This window comes from Cajanus cajan, chromosome 10 (genome assembly GCF_000230855.2).
Source record: "Cajanus cajan strain Asha chromosome 10, NIPB_CcT2T_4, whole genome shotgun sequence".
Classification (NCBI taxonomy): domain Eukaryota; kingdom Viridiplantae; phylum Streptophyta; class Magnoliopsida; order Fabales; family Fabaceae; genus Cajanus; species Cajanus cajan.
Window position 1 is genome coordinate 32,586,466 of NC_138526.1, and position 8,606 is coordinate 32,595,071.

The window sequence follows — 8,606 nt, forward strand, 5'->3', positions numbered from 1 at the left end:
AACTAAGCGAAGATTAACTCAAGATTTCCCTACTCGAATTAAGAAAATATATACAACATCAACCTCTTCACAGATTAAGCAACGATGGCATTAAGCACAGCCCATTAAGCATGAACACATTGATACAAAGGTTAAATGAAGAAAAACAAAGCAAAACAGAGATATACAAACATACCCAACCTCAAACAGAGATTACAATCCATAACAAGAAAACCCAAGGGATTTTAGCTTTCCATTCAACAGAAATGAAAATGAAAATGAAAATGCAAGGAAGAAGGAAAACGAAAATGAAATTAACAATCAGTATTCTTTCAACAAAATGAAGTCTCAAAATACAACCAAGAAAACTAACGTGACTGGGAGCAAACAAAATGTGAAGAAAATTGAGAGTAAAAAAACAAAGAAGAAGCAAAACGTAAAGAACAAAAAAGGAGAAACCCCACACAAACATGGTCATATCAGAATATTCATGTTAGTGGCTACCAAGTCAGCCCTAACCTAGATGACCTAAAATGAAATTAGGCCCCCATCTTGATGTGTCTGGCCCGAAAATGAATAATACAATGTTAACAAAAATGTAAGTATGTTATTGATGTGGCGCTGACATGGCAGATGACATGGTAGCTCCTCTTTATGTCCAAAAATTAATTCCAAGCCTAGATAATTATTAAACTGCCTTGAAAATAAAAATTGGGATAATTAGATTCAGAAAATTCAAATTAGTTAAAATATGAATTACCGGTCCAATTAAAGCCTAAATAGAAAACAATGCAGAATATAAACAATTAAGCACAATTCAGAGATTAAAATAAGTACAGAAAGGTAAGAAAATAAGGGAAAATAATGATTCATCAAATTCCCCCACACTTAGCCTTTTGCACTCCTGGGAAAAATCAAAAAGCAGAGCAAGGAACAATTCCAGAGACATCAAAGAGAGTGACACAACAGAAACACGAATACACACAAGAAAACAAACAGATTTACACAATCCTCAATGAGTCCTGGGAAAAGAAAAGGAGTAGACAACATCCAACACACAAAGAGTCAGAGAAACCATATACTTATGGAAATCATCCAAGCATTTCAGAACATGGCAAGACAATCAATCAGCTCAAGAGGTGAATCAAAAGCAACAGAACCTCACAAGATGCACTGTATCACTATTTCTCTCAAGTGTCTAGGCAACTGTATACTCTCAAAGCACTCATGAAAAACAAGCAATCAGATAGACTTGGCAAGCCTCGAAAATCAACACCCAACACACAAGAACATAAGGATCAAAAGGTCTTTTTAGGGTTGTAATGAGGCCAAGGACAGGGTAGAGGATAATATATGGGATAAGTAACTACAAACCAGAGGAACCAGAGGAGCAATGGGGAATAAGTCAAGAATGCGCACAAGGAACAAACCCAGAAACCTTTAATGACCTCTATGATAACCAATCCTCTTTCTCTTGCCTCAAACAACTTCTCTTTATGGTTTTTATTTTTTTTATTTTTTGATTTTTTTGAATGAACAGTACACACAAAAATTTGAAATGAGATAAGATAACATGCAGAGAAGTAAAATGTACAACATAAGGAATCAACTAGCCAATATACATCATCCAATGAAACATACACACACCCCCACACTTACTCAAGAACTTATTCCCAAAACACTTCCAAAGCTCCAAAACTCCCTAAGGTTAAGGTAATCATGGTTTTTTGCTTAAGGCTTGTAATGAGCTTCAAAAAAAGAAGGGGAAATAGGCTCAGCAGGGGTTATCAGAGGAGTTAATTCAAGGTAGGCTTATCTGGCTAGAGGTTTATGAGAATCAAAATGCCTTAATCCTTTCCAAACAAGCTTGTGAATCAAGAAGTATCAAATAGAGTCAAGACAAGGCAACTGTGCAAGCAATCAAGAGGCATAACACACAAGAAAGAACAGAGAGTGGCTCAAATCCTCACACAGGGTATATCTGTCACAATTAAAACAACCTCTCAAGCCTCAAAATCATTTTTCCAAGCAGAGAAAAGCAGGGATTTCAAACCATACAGTATCAAGAAACTCCTATCCAAGAATAAAGTAAGTCCCTACAAACTATCAAAACCCAGAATTCAAAGAGAAACATGCAAAACTGTACATAACAACTAAACATAAAACCTAAACCCAAAAATAAAAAATAAACCATAAAAGCATATAACCAAAATAGTCCCCGCATAATTAAACTACACATTATCCCAATGTGGCACAAATAGAAGATCAGAGCAATCAGAATAATCAACAGAATTGGACATGTGTAATAAAAGCAAAGAAGGAGAAGGGTAAAGAAAACTCCCTAATTCATGGCAGTGGGAGAGAAGCAAGGTCAAGCAGAGACATCTCCCCTACAACAACATCCAACAAAGATGGATTGCTGAGGAATGGCTTTAGCCGGTGCCCATTGACTTTAAAGCTCTTATCTGTAGATTGACTTTTGATCTCAACTATACCATAAGGATAAACATTAGTAACAACAAAAGGTCAAATCCACTTATATCGTAACTTACCACCCATGAGTCCGAGCCAAGAATTGTACAACAGAACTTTCTGGCCAACCACGAAGTCCTTCCTAGCTATCAAGCTGTCATGGAACATCTTGGTTTTCTCCTTGTAGAATTTTGAATTCTCGTAGGCTTCCAAGCAGATCTCATCAAGCTCATTTAGTTGCAACCTCCTTTCTTCACCAGCCTGATCAATGGAAAAGTTGCAGGTCTTCACAGCCTAGTAGGCCCGATGCTCAATCTCAATAGGTAAATGACATGCCTTGCCAAAGATAACCCGATAAGGAGACATCCCTTGGGTGTTTTGTAGGCAGTCCTATGCGCCCAAAAAGCATCATCCAACCTGTTACTCCAATCTTTTTTTGTTGGGCTGGACAATCTTCTCTAAGATTCTCTTGATCTCCCTATTTGAAATTTCATCTTTCCCATTGGTTTGGGGGTGGTAAGGTGTAGAAATTTTGTGCACTACCCCATATTTCTTGAGCAAAGCCTGCATAGATCTGTTACAAAATGGGTGCCTTGATCACTAACAATAGCTCTGGGTACTCCAAACTTGCAGAATATGTGAGATCTAACAAAATCCCCAACAACCCGAGCATCATTAGTTCTGGTGGGTTTGGCTTCCACCCATTTTGAAACATAATCAGCATCTAAAAGAATGTAGGAAAAACCAAAAGAAACAGGAAAGTGACCCATGAAATCAATACCCCAAACATCAAACACCTCACAGAATAGCATGGGTTGCTGAGGCATCTGTTGTCTCCATGTAAGGGATCCTCCTACTCGCTAACATTGCTCACAAGTGCTACAAATCTTCCACGCATCTCTAAAGATGGTGGGCCAGTAGAAACCACAATCGAGCACCTTGCGAGCTGTCCTCTGAATGCCTAGATGGCCACCTGGTGCGGAAGAATGACAAAATTGCAGGATCGAATCAATCTCATGATCTGGTATGCATCTCTTAATCACCTGGTCACTGCACAACTTCCATAGATAGGGGTCATCCCAAATATAATGCTTAGCATCACTCTTAATTTTATCAATTTGAGCTCGTGATGCTAAGGGAGGAAAAATAGAAGAAACTAAAAAATTAACAATGTTTGCAAACCAAGGGGTGGTAGAAGAAATAGAAACAGAAGAAACAATCAACAAATTTTAATCAGAAAAATTATCCTGGATGGGCAAGACGTCAGCACTATCCTCAAGTCTTTCAATTCTGCTGAGATGGTCTACCACTAAATTCTGAGCTCCACTCCTGTCCCAGATATCCATATCAAACTCCTAGAGCCAGAGCATCCGCCTTATCAATCTAGGCTTTGACTCAGCCTTTTTCAGTAGGTACTTTAGAGCTGCATGGTCAGTATATAGACAATAACACGAGAACCAAGAAAATAAGATCTAAATTTATCAAGAGCAAAAACAATGGCAAGAAGCTCTTTCTCTGTGGTAGTGTAGTTTTCTTGGGCAGCATCCAAAGTCCTGGAAGCATAATATATCACTCGAGGCAACTTGTCAACTTTCTGTGCCAGGACAACTCCCAATGCATAATTGTATGCGTCACACATCAGCTCGAATGGGATTGTCCAATTAGGTGCCTGAATGATTGGAGTGGTGGTGAGTGCTTCCTTAAGGCAATCAAAAGCCTGTTTACACCTATCATTAAAAACAAAATCAACCTGTTTTTGCAGTAGATTGGATAGCGGAAGGGCCTTCTTGCTGAATTCTTTGACGAAGCGCCTGTAGAAACTTACATGGCCAAGAAAAGATCGAACCTCTCGCACGTAAGAGGGGTAAGTAAACTGTGAAATAACAGATATCTTGGCAGGGTCAACCTCAATGCCCCGACTAGAAATGATATGCCCTAAAACTATACCCTGTTCTACCATGAAGTGACATTTTTCAAAATTCAGAACAAGATTAGTTTCAATGCATCTATTAAGCACTCTATCCAAATTATCTAAGCATGTGTCAAAAGAAGATTCATATACAGTGAAATCATCCATAAACACCTCTATGAAATTTTCAAGAAAATCAGAAAAGATACTAAGCATGCACCGCTGGAAGGTACCAAGGGCATTGCATAGGCCAAAGGGCATCCTCCTATAGGCAACAGTGCCAAAAGGGCAGGTGAATGTAGTTTTCTCTTGATCCTCAAGAGCAATATGGATTTGAAAATAACCAGAAAAACCATTAAGAAAGTAGTAGTGAGATTTACCTGCCAGACGCTTAAGCATCTAGTCAATGAAAGGTAGTGGAAAATGATTTTTTCTGGTTGCTTGATTCAACCTTAGGTAGTCGATGCAGACCCTCCAACTGTTTTGCACTCTAGTGGGAATCAGCTCATCCCTCTCATTTTTCACAATAGTGAGGCCTGTCTTCTTGGGGACCACCTGGATTGGACTCACCCACTGACTATCTGATATAGGATAAATTATCCCAGCTTGAAGAAGCTTGGTCACCTCCTTCTTCACTACATCCAAAATGACAGGGTTGAGTTGCCTCTAGGGCTGTCTGACTGGTTTAGCTCCATCCTCTAAGAGTATCCTATGCATGCAAATGGATGGACTGATACCAGGAATGTCCGTCAGGGTCCAACCGATGGCTTTCTTATGCTTTTTTAGAACTTGCAACAATTTCTCCTCTTGAACAATATCAAGGGAGGTGGAAGTGATCACTGACAACTTCTCATCATCCTCCAAGTAAGCATACTTGAGGTTTTCTAGTAGAGGCTTTAATTCTAGAATGGGTGCTGGCTGAACAGTAGAAGGAAGTAAGGGTTCCACAGCATGTACCTCAACTTGCAAGCCAAATTCATGTGTACTTCCTGAAACATGGTTAGTGCATTCTAAATGTAAAGAAATAATATCCAAAGGAACAACACCCAAAACATTAGATACAAAATCAGATTTATTTTTGGAACAGGAATCAAAATCGGATATAGATACAGAAACAGATTCAAAATCAAACTCAGAAACAGATTGAGAATCATAATCAGATTCAGTGCATGCAAGAGAAATATATAGATCAGAGAGAAAACAATGTTTCTTATCATGCAAAGAATAAAAATCAGAAGCATACTCATCAACAACATCATCAAGTATCTCAGCACGAAAAATAGAATGGTCTTCAGATGGATATCTCATGGCATCAAGAATATTAAAGTGGACAATACTATCACCGAATTCCATGGACAATGTACCAGCATACACATCAATCTTAGTTCGGGCTAATTTTAAAAATGGTCTACCCAAAATGATTGGGGCGGAACCATGGGAGAATCCCTCCTCCATATCAAGCACATAGAAATCAGCAGGAAAAATTAGTTCACCGACCCGAACTAAGACATCCTCAATGAAACCTGTAAGGTGGGTGACACTTCTATTTGCCAACTGTATCACCACACCCGTAGGTTGCATAGGACCAACAGACAGAGATTTAAAAATGGACAAAGGCATGACATTTATAGAAGCACCCAAATCAAGCATGGCATTTTCAAATTTGTTATTCCCAATAATACAAGGTATGCAGAAAGTACTTGGGTCCTTACATTTTTCAAGAATGTGAGGAAAAGATTTACCTACCAAAGAAGACACATTTTTGCCCATGTTGATTCTCTCATTCCCTTCATTTTCCTCTTATAAGTGCACAGCTCCTTCAAGAATTTTGCATATCTCAGGATTTGCTTTATGGCATCAAGCAGAGGTATATTCACCTCTACTTTCCTGAAGGTCTCCAATATTTCCTTATCCACCTCTTCCATCTTTTTGCTTGGAATCACTTTAGGAGGAAATAGAAGAGGGATAGGAGGCTACTACAAATCAGAATTGGTGTTGGAAGAAGGTCCACCTGCATGAAAATTTTGGGCACTAACTGGTTCATCATTTTGCTCAGGTGCAGATGATGGAACTGGTACTGGTACAGGTGCAGATGCTGATGGAGGTGGAGGTACTGTAATCTATTTCCTTGACCTCAATGTGATGGCACTCACATTTTTCAGATTTTGCACAGTCTATGAAGGTAGCTTATCTGAATTTTGAGATTGTTCCTGATTGAGTTGAGTAGCCATCTGCCCCATTTGATTGGTCAAGCTTTAAATAGAAGCTCTGGCCTCTTGCTAAAATTTTATGTTCTGAATGGTCATCTGCCTGACCAACTCCTCCAATGAAGGCTTAGAGGAAGTAGAAGGTTGAGCTGGTTGGGCTGCAGGTGCAAGAGGAGGAGGTCTCTATTGAGGGGGCTGGTATGAAGAACTTGAGGGATGGTTCTGGAAAGGTGCTTGATTTTGCTGCTGCTGAGAGTTTCCCCACCTCAAGTTGGGATGATTCCTCCAACTAGGATTGTATCTATTGGAGGACAGATCATAATTTTGTTGTTGTTGCTGCGTTGGTCTGTTATTGTAGATATTTGCAGCACAGGCTTGAGGAGCATGAACATCAGAAGGCTGTTACAATGATGGACACGAATCTGTATGATGGTCATTTGACGTGTAAATGCCAAAAACCCTTGCCACAAATGAAGATGAAGATTTCTAGTTCATGGCAAGCTAAGTGACTAAACTGACCAAGGTATCAAGCTTTCCCTCAAGCTTCCTATCTGCAGATGAAGAAGAATCAGCAGCTACATCATTAATTCCCCTAAGCACAGTAGCATCATTCCTGGCGCTAAATTACTGAGAATTGGAAGCCATTTTTTCAATTAAGTGCCTAGCCTCAGCCGGAGTCATGTCACCAAGGGCTCCTCCACTGGCAGCATCAATCATACTCCTCTCCATGCTATTCAGGCCCTCATGAAAATATTGCAATAGGACTTGCTTAGAAATCTGGTGGTGGGGACAACTTGCACAAAATTTTTTAAATCTCTCCCAGTACTCATACAAGCTCTCTCTGCCAAGTTGCCTAATCCCTGATATATCTTTTCTGATTGTAGTGGTCCTTGAGGCAGGGAAGAATTTCTCCAAAAACATTCTTTCAGAACATCCCAGCTAGTGATGGACCTGGGAGCCAAATAATACAGCCAATCTTTAGCAACTCCCTCTAATGAGTGTGGAAATGCCTTCAGGTAATTGTGATCCTCTTGAACATCAGGAGGCTTCATGGTAGAACAAACAATATGGAACTCCTTCAGATGTTTATGTGGATCCTCACCTGTATGACCATGAAACTTGGGCAATAAATGGATTAGTTCAGTTTTAAGCACAAAAGGAACATCTTCTTCAGGATATTGAATGCACAAACTCTCATAAGTAAAATCAGGTGCAGCCATCTCCCTAAGAGTCCTCTCACGAGGTCCATTATAAGGTTATTCACCCATGTTTTCTGTTTGAATTGAATCAAGCTCAGATGTAACAGTTACACTAAGACTATCACTATGGCTATCACTATGACTATGACTAACACCATCACTATCTAAAGATGGAATGATATGCTCTCTAATTAGTCTATGGAATGTCCTATCAATCTCAGGATCAAATGGATGCAAAAAATCAGGGTTGCTCCTAGTCATGCACTACATGAACTACTACATGAATAGTGATAGTGAACAGTAGGGGTAAAAAGGGAATTTTCATGAAAACTTGGAAAACATCAAAACTAATGCACGAATATCATCCTAAAATCATTAGAAACTACCACAAAAAATTTGAGAGCAAAATTCAAAGCCTAACTATATGAACCACCTATAAAAAGTTTGGAAAAATAGGAAATAAAACTTCAAAATTAGAAAAGAAATAGTAAATGGCCTTTTTTTGAAAATATATCACGGGCCAATGGAATTTTGCATTGGCAGGTGATAGATCTCATTTTTCTCTACAATTTGAAAAAAAAATCAACTGATTCCGATAACCAAAGCAAAAGTTATGCCCGTTTGAAGTTATAGCTCACAAATTTTTGTAACTTCCAAACAGGACCACCTTTTGGTTTACTGTTCCATTGGTTCTCTAATTGCACTAGACTCAATAGCATGAATTCTTCAACTGAAAAACTTGCTAGACCTGAAGGGACTAATAACAAACACAATTACACAACATAACATACAGTATGACACGAAAATGCAAGCATCAACTAATACACTGAAACTGATAAC